Raw genomic sequence first — 24,304 nt, 5'->3', positions numbered from 1 at the left:
AAGTAACATTTTTCTGTTTCTAAATGAGGTTACTCCCAAAAGTTCTATTCAAAATGTTATAAAATTATACTTGAGACTTCCTTCTTTTATAAGAAATTTGAATGACTGATCCACCACATGGAATGCTCCCTAATCTCATACAATTCAACATATATCTACTGGGTTCCTATCAGTTTTAAAAATAAAAAATAGGCCAGGTATGGTGGCTCATGCCTGTAATCCCAGCACTTTGGGAGGCTGAGGTGGGCGGATCACCTGAGGTCAGGAGTTCGAGACCAGCCTGGCCAACATGGTGAAACCCTGTCTCTACTAAAAATACAAAAACTAGCCAAGCATGGTGGTGCATGCCTGTAATCCCAGCTACTCAGGAGGCTGAGGCAAGAGAATCGCTTGAACCCTAGAGGCGGAGGTTGCAGTGAGTCGAGAATGTGCCACTGCACATTCCAGCCTGGGTGACAGGGTGAGATTCTGTCTCCCAAAAAAAAAAAAAAAAAAAAAAAAAAGGTTGGGCCTGGTGGCTCACGCTTGTAATCCCAGTACTTTGGGAGGCTGAGGCAGGCGGATCACGTCAGGAGATCGAGACCACGGTGAAACCCCATCTCTACTAAAAAGACAAAAAATTAGCCGGGCATGGTGGCGGGCTCCTGTAGTCCCAGCTACTCAGAGAGGCTGAAGCAGGAGAATGGCGTGAACCCAGGAGGCAGAGCTTGCAGTGAGCCGAGATCGCGCCACTGGACTCCAGCCTGGGCGACAGTGCGAGACTCCATCTCAAAAAAAAAAAAAAACTGAAAAGAAAGAAAAGAAGAAGTATATAATTTCTTTGTACTCTAAATAAATACATGAATATTTCTCAACATAAACTATGATAAATCTTAGAATTGACACAGCAAAAGAAAATTGAGTATATGTTGAGTTAAAAAAAATTAATCTTGGGATCTAAGAAGGATCAGGGAATAGTGGGGGTTGGTGGGGAAGACAGGTACAGATGTCATGATGGAAGATTGGAGATGAGCTAAGAAAAGAGGCAGAAAAGTACCCATCTTGGCTGCCCAAAGAAAGTTGTCTTAGGAGAGCAGATCTTGAAACCTAAAGAAAATGATAAAAGCTTCAATACCAGATGGGATCTCATTCTTCCACAATCATAGAACCACCATACGTTTTTGAGAAAGGAAGTGATATGAACAGACTGCCTCTAAAAGTTGTCTTCTGAAGCAGACTGGATGGGGAACAGGGACTAAGACAGTATGGGACCAATTTTTTAAAATCTATCCCAGTAGTCAGGAGAGGGAATGAACAAAATCCTGAATTAGAACTGAAAGAATTTTATAACTGAACAAATAGGCACTATCACCTTTCACAATTACTACAACAGTCTGCTAACCAGCTTCTGACTGACTTCTACATGACCCCCTCCAATGGATTACCCCTGCCATAGCCAGAGTGATCTCTTTACAAAGCGATCAGATGATATCTCAGGCCCCTCTACCCCTTCTCCCTGCATGCCAGCTAAACTGGTCTTTTCATTTCCTAGAAGTCCAACTTCGTTTCTGCCTCAGGATCCTTCTACACACTGTTTCCTATGTCTGGAAACTGCCACATGGACTTTTTTCCACCAAGCTAATCCTAAACATCCTTCACATCTTAGCTTAAGTGTCATTTTCTCAAAGAGGCAACTCACAACCTCTCCAATGTAATAATGTGTCCCCACTTTTACATTCTCTCTTGGAATTCTTAACCACATATTTAGACATAGTTTGTGTATTTGTGGAACACCTACTCCCCTCTTAGACCATTCCCTGAGAGCTAGGATTATACTATTTGCCACCCAGTGCCTAGCCTGTACTTGAAACCCGATAGGCACTCAACAAATACTTGTTGAATAAATAACGAATAAATAATAAATAAAGTCAAAAAGGTCACTTCAATTTCTCATCTGGGAAAATGGCAATACCATTACCTGATAAAGGGAACACAGGTTTGTGGATAAAGTCACATTCTACCTAAAGCATGTTGAACTTGAAGAAATAATGAAATAGGTCTGACGTGTACAAGTGGAGACACTAAATGTCAAACAATCACTTACCCAAAAGAATAAATGTAACATTAATGAAAAAGAGTGAGGAAAAAATGAAGCCAGTTGAAAGCAGAATAGAGAATACCTCTGTTTAACTGTTAGGAAAAAGAAAACAAAGACAAGAGATTGATATTTCTAATATGTAAAGAGCTTATAAATTAAAAAAACACCAACAAACAGAAAAGGGGACTAAAGAAATGGACAGCTGGAAAAAGAAAAAGAAATGCAAATTCCTCTTGGTCATATAAAAAGATATTCAATATCACTCATAAGGAAGGGGAAATTAACACTACAGTGAGATTCCATTTGACAAAACCCTCAAAATTTGACAACATATTCTGCTGACAAGGTTATGTATGAAAAAAATAGGCACTCTCATACATTACTGATGGGACCACAAAGAGGTACAATTTCCTATGAGGATAAATCTAGCAATACCCAAGCTTTTAAACAACAACAACAACAACACAAGGCTGGTTATGGTGGCTCACGTCTGTGATCCCAGCACATTGGGAGGCCGAGGCAGGCAGATCCCTGAGGCCAGGAGTTCCAGACCAGACTGGCCAACATGGCAAAACCCTGTCTCTACTAAAAAAATACAAAAAATAGGCTGGGTGCAGTGGCTCACACCTTTAATCCCAGCACTTTGGGAGGCTGAGGCAGGCAGATCACCTGAGGTCAGGAGTTCCAGACCAGCCTGGCTAACATGGCAAAACCCCGTCTCTACTAAAAGTACAAAAATTAGCCAGGCATGGTGGCAGGCACCTGTAATCCCAGCTACTCAGGAGGCTGAGGCAGGAGAATCGCTTGAACCCAGGAGACGGAGGTTGCAGTAAGCTGAGATTGAGCCACTGCACTCCAGCCTGGGCAACAAGAGCAAGACTCCGTCTCAAAAAAAAAAAAAAAAAGAAATTAGCCGGGCATGGTAGCGCACACCTGTCATCCCAGCTACTCGGGTGGCTGAGGCACAAGAATTGCTTGAACCTGGGAGGTGGAAGTTGCAGTGAGCCGAGATCATGCCACTGCACTCCAGCCTGAGTGACAGTGAGACTGTCTTAAAACAAACAAACAAACACTGCATACTCACTTACCCTTTGGCCCTGCAATTCCACTTCTAAGAACCTGTCCCAAACACAGTGGCAAGATATAAAAAGATTTATATATCTGCAAGGTTACACATTTATATTATACCATTTATATTAGCAAAAGATTATAAACAATCCAAGTCCCCATCAATTGGGAACTGGTTAAATAAACTATGGCACATTCATCCAATGGGTTATTATATAGCTATAAAAAGAAATCAGTAATACACCACTAAAGAGTGATCCCCAGAATATATCAAGTAAAAAAAAAAACAAAAAACAAACTATATAGTATCCTATCATTTATATAAGGAGAAATATAAATATATAGCTTGCTTATATTTTTCTTAAAAAAAAAAAACAAAGTTTCTAGAATATGAGTACTTATACAGAGAAGAAAACAGAATTTGACTTTGGAACCATAAAACTATTATACATGATTATAAAACAAAATTACATTTTAGAACAGTTATTAAATATGAAAGATAATGAACTTAATTGTATATCCAGTTGGTGGTATAACTATACACAGAACAATTATTAAGACTAACTTAAACAGTATAGTATCTCTGAGAGTAGCCCCTATGATCATACTTCCTGGTATTCACACCCTTAAGTATTCACTATTCACCTCCTTTTTTTAATTTTTTTTATTTTATTTATTTTTTTTTTTTTTGACACAGAGTGTCACACTGTCACCCAGGCTGGAAAGCAGTGGTGTGATCTCAGCTCACTGCAACCTCTACCTCCTGTGTTCAAGCGATTCTCCTGCCTCAGCTCCTGAGTAGCTGGAACTACAGGCACACGACACCATTCCTGGCTAATTTTTGTATTTTTAGTAGAGACAGGGTTTCACCATGTTGGAAAGGCTGGTCTCAAACTCCTGACCTCAGGTGACCTGCCTCAATCTCCCAAACTGCTGGAATTATAGGCATGAGCCACTGCGCCCGGCCTCACCTCCCTTTTAGTGTAGACTGAATTGAAAGACTTGATTCTAGGAATAGAATTCAGCTGAATACCTTGTTCCTAGCATCATTATTCACAACAGCCAAAACGTGGAAAGAACTCAAATATCAGTGGATGGATGGATAAAATGTGGTATGTAAATACAATGGAATATTATTCAGCCTTAAAAAAGAATGAAATTCTGACACATACTATAACATGAATGACCTTGAAGACATTATCCTGGGTGAAGAAGGCCAGTCACAAAAGGATAAATACTGTAACTGCATGATTCCACTTATGAGGTACCTAGAGGGGTCAAACTCTTGGGAAAGTAGAATGGTGGTTGTCAGGGGCTGGGCAAAGACGACGATGGGGAGTTATTTAATGGGTATAGAGTTTCATTTTGTAAAGATGAGAAAGTTCTGGAGATGAATGATGGTGATAGTTGCACAACAATGTGAATGTATGTAATGCCACTGAATTGTACACTTAAAATAGTTGAAATGTTAAGTTTACATTATGCACACTTTAGCACAATAATTTTTTTAAAAGGATACAGCAAGTGTGATGGGCTCTCACTCTAAGAATAAGTTACAGAAAGAGCACGGTTTCCATCTTGGATGCCCTCTCTCCTTTGCTCTGAACTAACAACCAGCTGCCCATGTTGTTAGCTGCCCTATGGGGGCGTCAAGGAATTGGCCTCTGGCCAACAGCCAGAAAGAACCTGAGACCTGTCAATAATCACATGAGTGAGCTTGAAAGCACCCCAGAAAGCCATTCCTTTGTGCCTCTTTTACTTGAGTTGTAGGATGAATGCAGCCCCAGAAGATACTTGGATTGCTGCTTTATGAGAGACTCTGAGCCAAAAGCACCCAGCTAAGCTGCACCCCAAAGAAACTGACTCACAGCAACTATGAGACAATAATGTCACTGTGTTAAGCCACAAAGTTTCAGGGTAGTTTGTTACACAGTAATAGATAATAATATATACAGTAATTTGACTAAACATTGCTAAGAGAATGTGCTAAGTCCAAAACAATATTGCAAATTCTTTTTAATTTTTTAATTATTTTTATTCACGTTGATGATTTTTTTAATAATACGAACGTGCAGCAGTGCAAATTCTATTTCTGAGTATATACCCAAGGAAAAAAAGTACACAGATCTGCCCAAAGATATGTACAAGAGTGGTTCATAGCAATTTTATCATTACTTTTTTAAAAGGTCTTAAGGATACATACTGAAATACTTATAAATAAGATATATGATGTCTAGAATTTGCTTTAAAATAACACAGGAGTGGGAGAAAAGTTAGTGGGGAATAGCTAAACAATTTGGGCATGACTTTATAATTACTGAATCTGGTTCTGAATACAAAGCAATTGGTTACACCAGTCCGTTTACTTCTACATATGTTTCTCATTTTCCATAATAAAAATTTTAAATAAATAAGACAAAATGTTTATTCTACAGACACTAGAAAAAAAAATCCTGAAATAAAAAGAAGATCCTCTTTCCAAGACCTTAGAAAAGAAACTGTTCCAGGTAATAATGAGGTCTAAGGCAAGAAGTGATTGAAGTGAAAAGCAAGAGAACTGTGAGGCTCCAGTCCTGGTGAACTAATGCTGGCTTTAGCTACCTGCCAAAGAATCACACCCTTCTCCCAAATTTGTTTCAAAAAGTATCTGTATTTCTTTTTCTTTGTTTTTGAGACGGAGTCTTGCTCTGTCGCCCAGGCTGGAGTGCAGTGGTGCGATCTTGGCTCACTGCAACCTCTACCTCCTGCGTCGATTCTCCTGCCTCAGCCTCCCCAGTGCCTGGGACTATAGGCACGTGCCACCACGCCCAGCTAATTTTTTGCATTTTTAGTAGAGAGGGGGTTTCACTGTATTAGCCAGGATGATCTCAATCTCCTGACCTCGTGATCAGCCCGCCTCGGCCTCCCAAAGTGCTGGGATTACAGGTGTGAGTCACCACACCCGGCCTGTATTTCTTTTTAAGAGACAGGGTGGCAGGCACCTGTAATCCCAGCTACTCAGGAGGCTGAGGCAGGAGAATCGCTTGAACCCAGGAGGCGGAGGTTGCAATAAGCTGAGATTGAGCCACTGCACTCCAGCCTGGGCAACAAGAGCAAGACTCCGTCTCAAAAAAAAAAATTAGCCAGGCATGGTAGCACACAGCTGTCATCCCAGCTACTCAGGTGGCTGAGGCACAAGAATTGCTTGAACCCGGGAGGTGGAAGTTGCAGTGAGCCGAGATCATGCCACTGTACTCCAGGCTGGGTGACAGTGAGACTGTCTTAAACAAACAAACAAACAAACACTGTGTACTCACTTACCCTTTGGCCCTGCAATTCCACTTCTAAGAACCTGTCCCAAACACAGTGGCAAGATATAAAAAGATTTATATATCTGCAAGGTTATGCATTTATATTATACCATTTATATTGGCAAAAGATTATAAACAATCCATTCACCCTGGCTGGAATGCAGTGGCGCAATCATAGCTCACTGCAACCTCAACCTCTTGGGCTCAAGCAATCCTCCCACCTTACCCTCCCAAGTATCTGGGACTAAAGGTGTGCAACTATCACACTTGGTTGATTTTTAAATTTTCTGTAGAGATGGGGTCTTGCCCAGGCTGGTCTCAAACTCTTGGCCTCAGGTCATCCTCCCACCTGGGCCTCCCAAAGCACTGGGAATACAGGCATGAGCCATACACTTAGCTTCAAAAGGCATCGTGTTTTTTTTTTTTTTTTTTTTTTTTTTTTTTTTTTTGAGATGGAGTCTTGCTCTGTCTCCCAGGCTGGAGTGCAGTGGGGCGATCTCGGCTCACTGCAAGCACCGCCTCCTGGGTTCACGCCATTCTCCTGCCTCAGCCTCCCGCGTAGCTGGGACTACGGGCGCCCGCCACCACGCCTGGCTAATTTTTTGTATTTTTAGTAGAGACGGGGTTTCACCGTGTTAGCCAGGATGGTCTCAATCTCCTGACCTCGTGATCTGCCCGCCTGGGCCTCCGAAAGTGCTGGGATTACAGGCATGAGCCACCGCGCCCAGCCCTAGGTATCTGTGTTTTTATAAAGGGTCCCAGAATTAGAATCACTGATCTAAGATGTAGTGACCCCGGAAAATTGCTAATGTGAAAATAATGGATGCTAGACATGTTAAGGAAGCATAATGAGAGCCACTAATATGATACAGGAGTGGACAGAAAGAGAGGGTCTGAGTGAAATGAAGGAAAGTCCTCAAGGTCAGTAGGAGAGAAGGATAAGAATATGGAAAGAAAGAGAATAAAAGAAAGACACCAACTTCAAAACAGAAAGATTAACTGAAAAACGTTCTGACAGTGGAGACCTTATTCTTGCCCCACAATTCAACAAAAATAGATCTAAAGGGTCTCTATCAGATAGGTTAGAGAAGGAAACATAGCCTCAAAAAAAACCAAAAATCTATCAATTTGTTCATTATAGTTCATAAAGTGTTGGGATTATGAAACCACCAAAAATCCTTACAAATCATGTAGTCTAATTCACTCATTTCAGATGAGAAAAACTGGGTCTACCAAGGCTAATAAACTGGCATTCAAGAAAACTATGCAATTAATGATTAGAACTAGAGCTAAAATGTACCCCAATTTTCACTCTATCTATCTGCCTTTCATCTTTATCTAATACCACAGTTTCCATTTGGTAACTTACTTCTCTATTATGCTAAATGTCATTATATATTTTCATTCTTAAACAGTAGGCATTGGTCGACTGGCTCAAAATGAGCCTATTTCAATCCCTTTCCTTTAAAGGTCTCCCATTTCTGCTCAATTTTACTCTCCCCTCACTACCCCTATGTGTTCTGAGTAAATCTCAGAGTTGCCTAGAAAACTTGTTGGCTAACTGACATCTACACTTCCAAAAAAAAGTCAGAATATGAAAAGGCACACATAGTGCTATGCTATAAAAAGAAGAGCTGGCATTGCACACCTCTCTTATCATTTCCATGAATGTATACATAATTTACAATTGCCAGGAAGTAGGAGGATATTCTTCAACAAATGGGCTCAAAATCCCTAAATAGGTAAGACAGTAACAAGATAAACTATCTCAGCCTTACAATAACAGACTACAGAGTATAAATAAGGCACATAAAGTGCACAGGTATAAAGTTGTTCACATGTGTGTATATTCTTTATAAACGTGCATGTTCTGTGCACAGAATGTAGTATGTAAAAAATGTTTGGAGGTCTCGAAAAATCTGATGTTTTTGCCACTTTTAGATTTGATTTAGAAAAAATTAGCAAAAAGTGCAGGTATTAACTCATACATAAAAAAGGAAAGAAGGCCTAGAAAAGAGGAAATATACATGTCCTTACCACTTAGAAATGGTTGTTGAGGCACAGAGTTTGTTGAAAAGACACCAAGTTTGGAAAGGATCCATCTAGAAGCTTTTTTGATCTGGAGCTTGTACTTTACAGGCACTCGAGTGGGCACACTGGTACAAAGCAGTAGTGAGTGAGTCACCGTGTGTGAAGCAGAATATGGAATGTTCTAGGCTGGAAGATGAAAAAACAGGAAATATGGTTATTACTAACAGCCATGCTTACAACATGTTAACATTTTAGCAGCTTCCATATATCACTAATCAAAAGTCTGCAAGTTCCTCAAAGGTTACACATCATCCAGCAATTCCACACCCAGGTATATATTCCAGAGAAATGAAAACATACCCACACAAAAATATGTATACAAATATTCATAGCAGCATTATTTGTAATGGCCAAAAGGCAGAAACAACCTAAATGTCATCAATTGATGAACAGATAAATAAAATGTGGTATATCCACAATGGAATATTACCCTGCCATGAAAAGGAATAAAGTACTGATACATGCTACAACATGGATGAATCTTAAAAAAAAATTATGCTAACTGAAAGAAGCCACTCACAAAAGGCCATGTAGTATATGATTCCATTTATATGAAATGTCCATAATAGACAAATCTAACAAAGAGAAAACAGGTAAGTGGTTGCCTAGGGCCAGGAGACAAAAGATAGGTGGTGACTATTAATGGGTACAGGGTTTCTTTCGGAGGGTGATGAAAATGTTCTAAAAATCTATTATAGTAATGGTTTCACAATTCTGTGAATATAAAAAAGGCTCGGCCGGGCGCGGTGGCTCACGCCTGTAATCCCAGCACTTTGGGAGGCCGAGGCGGGCGGATCACGAGGTCAGGAGATCGAGACCATCCTAGCTAACACAGTGAAACCCCGTCTCTACTAAAAATACAAAAAATTAGCCGGGCGAGGTGGCGGGCGCCTGTAGTCCCAGCTACTCGGGAGGCTGAGGCAGGAGAATGGCGTGAACCCTGGGGGGCGGAGCCTGCAGTGAGCCGAGATTGCGCCATTGCACTCCAGCCTGGGCGACAGCGAGACTCTGTCTCAAAAAAAAAAAAAAAGGCTCTAATTGTACACTTTATTTATTTGAAAAGGGGTTTGACTCTGTCACCTAGGCTGGAGTGCAATGACGCAATTATAGCTCACTGCAGCCTCAAACTCCTGTGTTCAAGCAATCCTCCTGCCTCAGCCTCCGGAGTACCTAGAAGTACAGGAGCATGCCATCATGTCCGACTAATTTTTTAATTTTTTGTAGAGATGGGGTCTTGCTGTGTTGCCCAGACCAGTCTCTATTTCCTGGCCTCAAGCGTTCCTCCTCCCTCACCTCCCAAAGTACTGAGATTTCAGGCATGAGCTACCATGCACAGCCTTAAATTGCACATTTTCAGTTGGTGACTTGCATGGCATGTGAATTATATCTAAATAAAGCTGCTACTTTTTAAAAACTACAGTCTATAACTTCCTAACTACTAACCGATATCTGACATATTATTCTATATCACCTTATAAGCATTGAATTCAGCGATAAAACCAGACTATTGGCAATCCTAAAGCCATAGACAAGCAACAAGTTCTGAGCTTCAATTTCCTTGTAGGGGAAAGGGGAGTCCTCTCTGGTACACCATCTTATTTTTCTCCCAATAACAGAGTTGCATCCTAGAGTAAATTGTGTTTATTCTAAAATCAGTTTGTCTGTTGTATTTACTATAAATACATAGTTTAGTTGCATATTACATCAAAAATGAGTGCAAAAACAAAATGCTTTGTCTCTAAACATTAAATCATGTAATTTAATTAAGGCAAGCCACTTTAAAAACATTTTAAAGAAAATGTCTTGGCTATACATCAAAAGACTGGTGAAATATAAGCATTCATACACTTATAAAATATTTAAGGTATGTATCTTTCTTTCTCATTTTAAACAAATATTCTATTTAGCCAACCCAACTGCAGGTATATTATATAGCCAATATTGTTTAAGAGAACTTCTACTCTATATATTAGTAATATAAAAGATGAACCTAAGTACACTATTATTCCATGTCACACTCTAAAGTGTGAAAATTGACCCTATTAAATTTGAATTCTCTCTTACAGAGGTTGAAACTTGTCTACCCTTCAAGTCCCCAGGCCCACTACAGTCCCATACTCTCTACAGACACCTTCATCTGCTTAAACTGAAAAAGGTTGCCCAATGTCAGCCCTTCAAATTCAAGACTGCTGAAGTCCCTCCTTCTTGTGCTCATAGGCTCTATGTGTGAAGCATTTTTTTTTTCACATATCTCTCAGAATCCTCCCTTTTCAAAGCTAATCCTACAACTGACCTACATATTCAGGTGACCATTATGCTCCCTCAACACACAAAAAAAGTGTTACTTATACTCATGCTCCATAGACTCCTCCCTTCCACTTCATTTCCACTTACATTTGTGCTTCTCCCTTCTCACCTCTCAACTTACTCCTCAACTATCAGCCATTTGCACTCTGACCCCAACTACTTCCTAATGACTGCAAAAGAATTCTGAGTGGTCACTCTAGTTGATCTTTGGCCTCCCCTCTCTCACTACTCCAATGCATCTCAGATATTGCTTCCTAGCGCCTAACTCTGATCACAAAACCCCCAGGCTTGGTAATTCAATGGTGTCTTCCAGTGCCTACAGAAAACAGTTCAGGAATTCATTAACCTCATCAAGATTCTAATGGAAGAGACTAAATCACCAGCCCATCTCCTGAATGTTATCCAGACTTCAGTCAGGCTGAACTCTTTGCTTTGTGCAAATATATCCCATGCCTTCCTACACACAGATCTAACGCATGCTTTATTCCATCTGGAATGCCCTCCCTTCGTTTCTATGTATTGAAATTCCTCTAAAATCATTTTTAAAGTGGAAAGTCACTTACCACTCAGAGCCTCAGGTTTCTCAACTATAAAATGAGAATAACACCTTCAAGGCTGCTATAGAAAGATGACAAACCATTATTAGTATTAAGTATTGTTTAGCATAAACTTAGAATAATTGCTGGTAGATAATATTCAATGTTATTACTCTTGTTCACTAAAGACAATTAAGTGCCCAATAAATATATTATAAATTGACAAAACAAAACAATAGAAATATATTTTCCAGCCACACTGTGCTCTTTGCTCGCCAATCAATAGTTTAAGGTTTGACACCTCTGGAAGTTAAGATGATAAAAATTCCTAATAACGTTTTCATTTTTGGGGATTCTCACGTAGATTCATGATGCAAGAACAACCACCCTCTATTTCATGATTTCGTCAGGAACAACTTGATTCACTGATATCTACCAAAATGGCAAGAGTGGAGCAAGGTAATAATTTTATCACTTACTTTTTTAAAAACTGCACTAAAGGCCGGGTGTGGTGGCTCACGCCTGTAATCTCAGCACTTTGGGAGGCTGAGGTGAGCGGATCACGAGGTCAGGAGATTGAGACCATCCTGGCCAAGATAGTGAAACCCCATCCCTACTAAAAATACAAAAATTAGCTAGGTGTGTTGGTGTGCACCTGTAATCCCACCTACTCGGGAGGCTGAGGCAGGAGAATCGCTTGAACCTAGGAGGCGGAGATTGGAGTGAGCCAAGATCGCGCCACTGCACTCCAGCCTGGTGACAAAGCGAGACTCCGTCTCAAAAAAAAAAAAAAAAATCAGTAAAATATATATAATTTACCATCTTAACCATTTAAAAATGTACATTAAGGCTGGGCATGGTGGCTCATGCCTGTAATCCCAGCACTTTGGGAGGCCGAGGTGGGGAGATCACGAGGTCAGGAGTTCAAGACCATCCCGGCCAACATGACAAAACCCGGTCTCTACCAAAAATACAAAAAATTAGTCAGGCATGGTGGCATGCACCTGTAATCCCAGCTACTCAGGAAGCTGAGGCAGGAGAACTGCTTGAACCTGGGAGGTGCAGGTTGCAGTGAGCCGAGATCACACCACTTCACTCCAGGCCTGGGCAACAGAGCAAGACTCCGTCTCAAAAAATAAAATAAATAAATAAATAAAATCAAAATTTAAAAAAGGTGTACATTAAATATATTCACACTGTTGGGCAACCATCACCACCATCCATCTCCAGAACTCTTTTCATCTTACAAAAGTGAAACTCTATAGCCATTACAGTCAACCCCATTCTCTCTGTCACAACCTGACAGTCACCATTCTACTTTCTGTCTCTATGGGCCTGACTACTCTAGGTACCTTATGTAAGTAAAATCATACAATATTTGTTCTTTTGTAACTGGTTTATTTCACTAAGCGTGATGTCCTCAAGATTCATTTATGTTGTTATTTACTGTTTCTGTAAGAACTCCAAAACCACACAGGGACATAGTTTAAACATACTCTAGCTAAGGTAGATTCTATGGCACTACACCACAGATTTGGAACACTCAAATTACAGAGAGAAATGGAAAGGGAAAATAGCAGTACTTGGTAATTAGGTATGTTGCCAGTTACTCTGCTAGGTGCATTTCACACAGAACTTATTAAGTCCAAACAACTCTAAGGAGGTAGATGATTATCATTCCCAACTGACAAATGAGAAAAAGGTTCAGAAGAACACACAATAGCAAGTAGGCCCCCCATGTCACTATCCTATTTCCATTGTGTTTTCATTATAGAATTCATCACTATCTAACATATGCTTGGTTTTATATACTTATTTAATTCCTTATTGCCTTTCTCCCTAACTAGAACGTAAACACCTATGGCCACTGTATCCTCTAACCAGCCCAGAATCAGAGAGGTAGAGAGTGGAGGGGCAGGAATGGGGAAGTACAAAACAAGTAATGTTATAAGGAAAATGTGCCACATGTGCACATTAAATGTAAATTTTTTTTTTTTTTTTAATGGTTGAGATTGGCTGGGCATGGTGGCTCACACCTGTAATCCCAGTACTTTGGGAGGCCAAGGCAGGATCACTTGAGCCCAAGAGTTTGAGACCAGCTTGGCAACATAGGGAGACCCCATCTCTATAAGAAATAAAATAAATTAAAAATAAAAGGTGGAAGTCATTACACTAGTGGAAGGGTCACATTTTACAACAAAATTGTGTCCATGATAGACACGGCTTAAAACTTGAACATCTTATCATCTCTAGCTGTTCTGAGATTCTTGCTTCCATACATACACTTGAGATGGAGTCTCACTCTGTCACCCAGGCTGGAGTGCTGTGGCGTGATCACGGCTCACTGCAACTTCTGCCTCCCTGGTTCAAGCAATTGTCCCTGTCTCAGCCTCCCAAGTAGCTGGAATTACAGGCACCCGCCACCACACCCGGCTAATTTATGTGTTTTAGTAGAGATGAGGTTTCACCATGTTGGCCAGGCTGGTCTTGAACTCCTGACCTCAGGTGATCCACCTGCTTCGGCCTCCCAAAGTGCTGGGATTACAGGTGTGAGCCACTGCACCCAGCCCATATGTACGTTTCTTAGATGCTCAGAAAATGGGGAGGCTTTTTTATGGCCAAAGATACATTTAGATGGGTTTTTGTTCCGGTTTTTGGAGTGGGAAGTTGGGTAAAGGGTAGAAGATAAAATTCCTTGGTCTCCAGTGAGCCCAAATTCTATTATTATATCCTTGTCTTCTATGAATTTTTGTTGTTTTTAATCAAACTTTACCCGAGGAATTGTTCTCTGCCTTCTGGCTAAGATCAAGGGTAGTGCCTGAGGACTTTACTACTAAGGGTGAATTAACAATGGGAAGAAGATACTAAGTTGCGATAGTCTACTTACACCATAAATATATGCTCACTAGAATAATAACTATATTTACCAAAATACAGATTCCTTCCTCTGCTTCAGAATAAAAGTGAATATTCCTACTACCATGCATTGCTACATTTTCTGTTAACATTTGTTAAAATGTTTTATTAAAACCCAAGAAATTAACGACTGAATACATACTACTAACTTTCTCAAGCTATATTTTTCCATAATTTATATTAATAGCAACTACCTCTATAATTAGAGAAATCTGAAATGTTATGATGAGAAATCAGGATTTCTAAGGGCTTTCACTGAATAAATCCTCACTTGTAACATGTCTACATTTCCCATTAACTTATTGTTTTCATAATTTCTTCTGATCACAGTACAAAAAATGTTAGTCATAAAAGGAGTACTGTGTTCACAAAATAATGTTATCTTCACTGATGTAACAAAAAGTCAGTGGTTTCCTTTTTGTGGTAAACAATGGGCCTTGGGAAGCACATTCCCTGTTAAACGTCTTTTACATTTTTTATACACAATTGGTTCAACTTCCTAATAATCACCATTTACCAGAAATATGAAAGATAAAAATCATCATGATACACAATAAGTCTAAGCAAGCCAAAAGGAGAAAAATAAAAGAAAATTATAATGGCTCACTGAGGACAGTGGAGTAGAAAATACTTCCAGCTTACACCAATTATCTCTTAATATTACCTTTTTAAACTGAGAAAATCAGTTTCACGGTGACAAAAATCTCACATCTTTTTTTCTCTCCTCCTCAGGGATCATGCCATCAGCAAATTCAACTATCCTCCTGGACATCTCAAGGACCTCAAACCTAACAGTTTTGTTTTGTTTTGTTTTGTTTTTGAGACAGGATCTTGCTTTGTCACCCAAGCTGGAGTGCAGTGGTGTGATCACAGCTCACTGCAGCCTCGACCTCCTGGGCTCAAGCGATCCTCCCAACTTAGCCTCCTGAGTAGCTGCAACAAAAGGCATATGGCACCATGCCTGGCTAATTTTTGTATTTTTAGTAGAGACAGAGTCTCACCATGTTGCCCAGGCTGGTCTCGAATGCCTGGCCTCAAGCAATCCACCCAGCTCAGCCTTCCAGAGTGCTGGGATTATAGCCATGAGCCACTGTTCCCAGCCTTAACTGTTAATATACCAAATCTTTGCCTGCTCCCAGTCTTGCTCCTTACTAAACTCCTTACTAAATAATACCATCCTTATTTTAGTTGCTAATGCCAAAAACCTAGCAGTCACATGTATTTCCTTTCTTTCCTTCACATCCCCACATCTAATCCAACAACAAGTTCTGTCAACCCTATTTTCAAAATACTGTATATCCTAACTCAGACCATTTATCTCCAAATCCACTGCTGCCACTCTAGACAGAACCACCATTATCTCTGCCCAAACAATTCAAGGAGACTCTTAGCTGATGATACTCCTGCATCTCCTCATTTCTCCACATAGTAACCAGAATAATCTTTTAAAAATATAAATAGCCAGGCATGGTAGCTCACACCTGTAATCGCAATACTTTGGGAGGCCAAGGCAGGAGGATTGTTTGAACCCAGGAGTTTGAGACCAGCCCAGGCAATATAGCAAGACCCCAACTCTACAAAAAAAAAAATAATAATAATAACAAAAAAATTAGGTGGATGTGGTGGCACACACCTGTAATCCCAGCTACTTGGGAGGTTGAGACAGGAGGGTTGCTTGAGCCCAGGAGGTCCAGACATTAGTAAGCCATGACCCTGCCACTGTAATCCAGCCTGGGAGACAGAGCAAGACCCCATCTCAAAAAATAAATTGAAATTAAAATTAAAATTTAAAAATAAATGGAATATAAATGTATTCACTCCACCAATACTCAAAGTCCTCCACTAGTTTTTATATAAAATACAGGGAAAAAAGTCATGGTCAAACATCTCTGACTTTTCCTTTCCCCTATTCCAGCCACACTAGTTTTCCTGCTATCCCTCAAACTCAAGTTTATTTCCACGTTGGGCCTGTGCGCTTGCTAACCCCTCTGCCTGGAAAGCTTTTCCCCTGGGCATGGCTTGCTCCCTCCCTTTGTTCAGATCATTGCAAATACTACCCCCCAAAGAGGACTTCCCACATACCCTATCTAAAATAACGGACACCATCACTCTCTAAGCAAACTTAATTTCTCATCATAGAGTTTATCATCCAATATTTGTTTACTGTTTGTCTACCTGACTAAAAAGCAAGCTCCAGGAGCTGGGGGCGGGAGCTGTCTTGCGGATATTTATAATCCCCAACATCATCTCCTGGGTCACAGGAACTCGATAAACATTTGTTGATTAAACAAACGGTGCCCATGATAATAAATGACAAGCATCAAAGAAAAACACCAATATGCATACTTTCAAACAGTTTATTCAATAAAATGCATATTAACAACTTCATAAATTTCCATCCTGCTGCCTTTAGAGGACTTTAGAGTAGGGTAGAATAATAGGGAAAGGGAGGGAAACTTGTTGCCTTCAGCACAGAAATCCAATATATTTGAATATCTTATTTTACATCCATGTTGAGATGGAACCTAATGTCTTCAAAAAATAACAAATTTGAAACGGTTTTTATTCCTGTTAAGTACTGGAATCAAACTTTATCCAAACAAGCTTAAAAGGAGAAGCAATATTCAGATGATAACCTAAGAATACACATTTGACTTAGCTCCCTGTTCCATTATCCCTCAAGATGATTAAATCAATATAAAAGAGAAAATTCAAGCATCATCAGAAATTAGAAAGGGGTCTCATCCTTCACCTGAAACTTCTGGATTTTCACAAAGGTATTTTGATGTGAGACAAAACAGAATCAATCTGCCCTTACATCGGCCATATCTGCTGTGCTCCACTCCAAGAGCCTGCCTGCCAGTCTCCTTCACTAAGGTGAGGCCCAGAAGAAAGTGGCCCACACTTAATTGCTCCCCTCCATCAAATTCTCTGCACTAAATACCAACTGCAATCTTCAACAGACTCCGTCTATCCTCTGAGAGAAAGACAGAATACAATCTCGTGTCAAGCTCTGATACAGCCTGTGCTATTTATCAACACTAAATAAAGTGTACAGCCATACGCCCTTATCCAGGTTTCATTTTTCAAGGTTTCAGTTAACCACAGTCTGAAAATATCAAATGGAAAATTTCAGAAATAAACAATTCATAAGTTTCAAACAGCACATCATTCTCAGTAGCATGATGAAATGTCACGCTGTCCTGCTCCATCCTGCCCACCCGGGACATGAATTATCCCTTTGTCCAGTGTGTCCACATCCACACTGTCTACACTACCCACCCGCTAGTCATTTAGGAGCAGTCTCAGTTATCAGATCCACTGTCGCAGTATCACAGTGCTTGTGTTCAAGTAACCTTTATTTTACTTAACAATGGTCCCAAAGCACAAGAGTAGTGATGCTGGCATATTGTTATAATTGTTCTATCTTATTAATTATTGTCGTTAATCTCTTACTGCACCTAATTTAGGAATTAAACTTTATCAGAGGTATGTATGTATGGGAAAAAAACGTAGTATACATAGGATTTGGCACTATCTGAGGTTTCAGGCTTCCACTGGGGTCTTGGAACACATCTACTGAGGATAAGGGGAAACTACTATATAGGAAAAAAAATCACCAATCTTATGACACGAATTGGCAAATACAGAAGACTGGTGAAATTCTTAGAATTTCAGAGATAATGACCTTGAAATTCTTAACAAAGATGTGAAAGGCAAAACTACTTGCTTTTCTAAGATATAAGTTCTTTTGGTGGGGGTAGGTGGTGAGGTGGTCAGGCTTACCAAACCAGCACCTGCAATCAGGGTTAGAGATGATAAGACACTTTCAAGAAAACACAAAGCAAGTAATCAGAAAAATAAAGATACAGAGGCCATTAACAACATTATCCATTTCCCTTCTTCTTCTGGACATAATGAAGAATTTTACTTTCCTTTTCCCTATTGAAGTTAGACACAGTCATGTGACTTCTGTTGGTCAATGAAATGTGAGTAGAAGTGACCTATAAACTTCCACAGATGCGGCCGGGTGAGGTGGCTCATGCCTGTAATCCCAGCACCTTGGGAGGCTGAGGTGGGTGGATCACTTGAGGTCAGGAATTTGAGACCAGCCTGGCCAACATGCTGAAACCCTGTCTCTACTAAAAATACAAAAATTAGCCAGGCATGGTGGCGTATGCCTGTAATCCCAGCTACTAGTGAGGCTGAGGCATGAGAATTGCTGGAACCCAGGAGGCGGAGGTTGCAGTGAGCCGAGATCATGCCACAGCACTCCAGTCTGGGCGACAGAGCGAGACTCCATCTCCAAAACAAACAAACAAACAAACAAAAAACTTCCACAGATGCATTTAATTGTTGGGCTCTGAACCTCTTTCTTATGCTGTCTCAGTAATCGATGAATCATAGTGCCTTTACAGGAAAGACAACTTTCCCTGAAAGGTACAAACTTGATATGAGTGAGAAATAATAATCTTTGTGTTTTAAGTGACTGATAATTGGAGGATTATTTTCCTATTGCAGCATAAGCTAACCTACCTTGACTAGTATATTAGTTATTTGAAAATTCCAATAAAATTATCAAAATTCAGCAAATCAAAAAAATCTGACAGGGGCAGGTAGTTTAAGAGATGGACAGAAAAACATACAACTATGACATCAATAGTGAGAAATGGATTATAACTACAGAAATAAAGGTTTTTTCAATGGAATGTGCCTTTGGAATCAGTAATCTCATCTCAATTTTTAAAGATTTTTAAATAGCAGGCTACCTCTGCAAGGATGCACTAGAACTTATAATACTGTTTGCCTCCAGAAAAGAATACTGTGTAGCAACTTAAAAAAAAAATGGGAAGAAGAGACTTCTGGTTTTTGATCTGACCTGAAAGAAGCTTGGAAGTCATCACTCCAAAATAAGTAAAAAGCCGAACAAATTGAAAAAAAAAACCAACAACTCATCTTAGCTCCTTAAAAGAAATGAGGTCACAAGGCAAACCACTGCCCCCAAAATTTGAGGGACATACAGAAGGATACAGAGAATCACAACTTACCATAGTAGAAACCCATGAGCAGAAAGGTTGAGGGAACCAGTGCGAGGGAAGAAAAACCTGACCTGTAATTTACAAATTGTTGGAGGATCAGTGTAAGAAAGTCTGAGAGTCAAAAACTCCAGGGAACCCAGTCAGAAGGGGCCTATCGCACTTTTTCTGACTTTTACCTCCAGGAGCTTGACCTAAGTTCTCACAGTGAATATAAGAAAAATCTCCCCCTACTTCCAACAGAGAGGAAAAACAATCATTTTGAAATACACAACATTCTGTTTTTAACAAGGCTTGCCCTCAGGAGAAACTATTTAGCCAGAGACTAACTTGCTGAGGTTTTAACACAGCCTAACTAACTTGGGGGTAGGGAAATACCGAATCCCAGTCAGCCTTTGCCTTCCATGTGGGAGACAGGAAATACCCAACTCTAGCCTACTCTAACTATACTGTCCCACCTAAGGGAGTAAGCGTACTGAGAAGCACTTGTGAAGCTGATAATCCAGAGGCACAGCCTCACTAAAAGACTGAGATCTAATCACAGGACTATAGGAGACTTCCCCTTCCTCCACACCTTACCACCACATTATAAAACCCTATATTAAACAGTTCCTTTTACACAGTACATCATGTCCAGCTACAAAGAAAAAATTACAAGGCATACTAAAATGCAAATAACATAGTTTGAAAAGACAGAGCAAGCATTGGAACAAGACTCAGATATGGCAAGACATTGGAATTATCAGATCAGGAACTGAAAACAACTCTGGTTAATAAGAGCTCTAATCAAGAAAGCAGATGACATGGCAAAAAAATATATATCTGAGATTGAAGATATCTCAATAATAACCTCAAAAACTGGAAAGCAAAGAGTAAAAAGTGTGGGGGAAAAAAAAAGAGGACAAAACGCAAAACTTAAGAACTGTGGGACAATTACAAAGAGTGTAACATGTGTGAAATGGGAGTACCAGAAGGAAAGGAGAGGAACAGAAGAAATACCTAAAATAATAATGACTGACAATTTCCCCCAAATTAATGTCAGATATCAAACGAGACACCCAGGAAGCTAAGAGAACACCAAGCAGGAGAGATGCTGAAAAAGCAAAAAAAGCAAACAAAAAACCTACACTTAGACATGCCAAATCATATGCAACTACAGAAAATCTAAGATAAAGACAAAATCCTGAAAGAAGCCAGAAGATAAAAACACCATACCTATAGAAAAACAAAGATAAGATTTACATCCCCAGAAACCATGAAAGTAAGAAGAGGGGGTTGCTTCCAAGATGGATGAATAGGAACAGCTCTGGTCTGCAGGTCACAGCAAGATCAACACAGAAGATGGGTGATTTCTGCATTTCCAACTGAGGTACCTGGTACATCTCACTGGGACTGGCTGGACAGTGGGTGCAGCCCACGGAGGGCAAGCCGAAGCAGGGCAGGTCGTTGCCTCACCTGGGAAGTGCAAGCGGTCAGGGGATTTCCCTTTCCTAGCCAAGGGAAGCTGTGAGTGACTGTACCTGGAGGCACAGTACACTCTTGCCTAAATACTGTGCTTTTCCCACGGTCTTCGCAACTGGCAGACCCCTCCCATGCCTGGCTCAGCAGGTCCCATGCCCACGGAGCCTTGCTCGCTGCTAGCGCAGCAGTCTGAGATCGACCTGGGATGTGGGAGTTTGGTGAGGGGAGGGGCATCTGCCACTGCTGACACTTGAGTAGGTGGTTCTATGCTCACAGTGTAAATAAAGTGGCAAGGAAGCTCGAACTGGGCGGAGCCCACCACAGCTTAGCAAGGCCTACTGCCTCTCTAGATTCCACATCTGGGGACAGGCCATATCTGAATAAAACGCAGCAGACAGCTTCTCCAGACTTAAACGTCCCTGTCTGACAGCTCTGAAGAAAGCAGCTGTTCTCCCAGCACGGTGTTCGAGCTCCGGTAACAGACAGACTGCCTCCTCAAATGGGTCCCTCACCCCCATGTAGCTTGACTGGAAGACGTCTCTCAGTAGGGACCAACAGACACCTCATAAAAGCGGGTGTCTCTCTGGGATGAAGCTTCTAGAGGAAGGATCAGGCAGCAATATTTGCTGTTCTGCAGCCTCCGCTGGTGAAACCCAGGCAAACAGGGTCTGGAGTAGACCTCCAGCAAACTCCAACAGACCTGCAGCTGAGGGGCCTATTAGAAGGAAAACTAATAAACAGAAAGGAAGAGCATCAATATCAACAAAAAAGACATACACACCAAAACCCCATCCGTAGGTCACCAACATCAAAGACCAAAGGTAGATAAAACCACAAAGATGGAGAGAAGCCACAGCAGAAAGGCTGAAAAGTCCAAAAACCAGAACGCCTCTTCTCATCCAAAGAAACACAGCTCCTCGCCAGCAAGGGAACAAAACTGGATGGAGAATGAGTTTGACAAATTGACAGAGGTAGGCTTCAGAAGATCAGTAATAAAAAACTTCTCTGAGCATGTTCTAAACCATCGCAAGGAAGCTAAAAACTCTGAAAAAAGGTTAGACGAATGGCTAATTAGAATAACCAGTGTAGAGAAGAGCTTAAATGACTTGATGGAGCTGAAAACCACAGTACGAGAACTTCATGAAGCATACACAAGCTTCAATAGCTGAGTCAATCAAGCGGAAGAAAGGATATCAGTGACTGAAGATCAAATTAATGAAATAAAGTGAGAAGACAAAATTAGAGAAAAAAAGAGTGAAAAGAAACGAACAAAACCTCCAAGAAAATATGGGACTATGTGAAAAGACCAAATCTGCGTTTGATTGGTGTATCTGAAAGTGATGGGGTGAAGGAAACCAAGTTAGAAAACACTCTTCAGGATATTATCCAGGAGAACTTCCCCAACCTAGCAAGGCAGGGCAATCAAATTCAGGAAATACAGAGAACACCACAAAAATACTCCTCGAAAAGATCGACCCCAAGACACGTAATTGTCAGATTCACCAAGGTTGAAACGAAGGAAAAAATGTTAAGAGAAGCCAGAGAGAAAGGCTGGGTTACCCACAAAGGGAAGCCCATCAGAATAACAGCGGATCTGTCTGCAGAAACCCTGTAAGCCAGAAGAGAGTGGGGGCCGATCAACATCCTTAAAGAAAAGAATTTTCAACCCAGAATTTCATATCCAGCCAAACTAAGCTTCATAAGTGAAGGAGAAATAAAATCCTTTACAGACAAGCAAATGCTGAGAGATTTTGTCACCACCAAGCCTGCCTTACAACAGCTCCTGAAGGAATCACTAAACACTAAATACCAGCCACTGCAAAAACATGCCACATTGTAAAGACCATCAATGCTATGAAGAAACTCCATCAATTAACAGGCCAAATAATCAGCTAGCATCATAATGACAGGATCAAATTCACACATAACAATATTAACCTTAAATGTAAATGGGCTAAATGCCCCAATTAAAGGACAAAGACTGGCAAATTGGATAAAGAGACAAGACCCATCAGTGTGCCGTATTCAGGAGACCCACATCACGTGCAAAGACACACATAGGCTCAAAATAAAGGGATGAAGGAAGAGCTACCAAGCAAATGGAAAGGGAAAAAAAAAAAAAAAAAAAGGCAGGGGTTGCAGTCCTGGTCTCTGATAAAACAGACTTTACACCAACAAAGATCAAAAGAAACAAAGAAGGCCATTACATAATGGTAAAGAGATCAATTCAACAAGAAGAGCTAAGTATCCTAAATATATATGCACCCAATACGGCACCACCCAGATTCAAAAAGCAAGTTCTTAGAGACCTATCAAGAGACTTAAGACTCCCACACAATAATAATGGGAAATAAGAGAGGACACAAACAAATGGAAAAACATTCGATGCTCATGGATAGGAAGAATCAATATCGTGAAAATGTCCTTACTGCCCAAAGTAATTTATAGATTCAATGCTATCCCCATCAAGCTACCACAAACTTTCTTCACAGAATTGGAAAAAACTACTTTAAACTTCATATGGAACCAAAAAAGAGCCTGCATAGCCAAGACAATCCTGGGCAAGAAGAACAAAGCTGGAGGCATCAGGCTACCTGACTTCAAACTTTACTACAAGGCTACTGTAACCAAAACAGCATGGTACTGGCACCAAAACAGATATATAGACCAATGGAACAGAACAGAGGCCTCAGAAATAACACCACACATCTACCACCATCTGATCTTTGACAAACCTGACACATACAAGCAATGGGGAAAATATTCCCTATTTAATAAATGGTGTTGGGAAAACTGGCTAGCCATATGCAGAAAACGGAAACTGGGCCCCTTCCTTACACCTTATACAAAAATCAACTCAAGATGGATCAAAGACTTAAACATAAGACCTAGGACCATAAAAATCCTAGAAGAAAACCTGGGCAACACCATTCAGGACATAGGCATGGGCAAAATGTCTAAAACTCCAAAAGCAATGGCAACAGAAGCCATAATTGACAAATGGGATCTAATCAAACTAAAGAGCTTCTGCACAGCAAAAGAAACTATCATCAGAGTGAGGCAACCTACAGAATGGGAGAAAATTTTTGCAATCTATTCATCTGACAAAGGGCTAATATCCAGAATCTACAAAGAACTTAAACAAATTTACAAGAAAAAAGCAAACAACCCGATCAAAAAATGGGCAAAGGATATGAACAGACACTTCTCAAAAGATGACACTTATGCAGCCAACAGACATTTGAAAAAATGCTCATCATCACAGGTCATTAGAGAAATGCAAATCAAAACCACAATGAGTTACCATCTCACGCCAGTTAGAATGGCGATCATTAAAAAGCCAGGAAACAATAGATGGTGGAGAGGCTGTGGAAAATAGGAACGCTTTTACACTGTTGGTGGGAGTATAAATTAGTTCAACCACTGTGGAAGACAGGGTGGTGATTCCTCAGGATCTAGAACTAGAAATACCATTTGACCCAGCAATACTATTACTGGGCATATAGCCAAAGGATTATAAAT

At 40.4% G+C, this 24,304-nt stretch overlaps 1 protein-coding gene across 1 annotated transcript in view; it reads right to left on the bottom strand.

Annotated features, from left to right (window-relative positions):
* FRYL (FRY like transcription coactivator) overlaps positions 1 to 24,304 on the bottom strand; it is a 285,938-nt gene that overhangs the window by 214,349 nt on the left and 47,285 nt on the right. The window contains exon 2 of the mRNA XM_030800907.1: positions 8,473 to 8,652. The gene's annotated coding sequence lies outside the window, so the exon portion shown is untranslated. The remainder of the gene's footprint in view (positions 1 to 8,472; positions 8,653 to 24,304) is intronic.

This window comes from Nomascus leucogenys, chromosome 20, assembly GCF_006542625.1.
Source record: "Nomascus leucogenys isolate Asia chromosome 20, Asia_NLE_v1, whole genome shotgun sequence".
In the NCBI taxonomy this organism is placed as follows: Eukaryota; Metazoa; Chordata; class Mammalia; order Primates; family Hylobatidae; genus Nomascus; species Nomascus leucogenys.
This window is presented reverse-complemented; position numbering and strand designations above follow the sequence as displayed.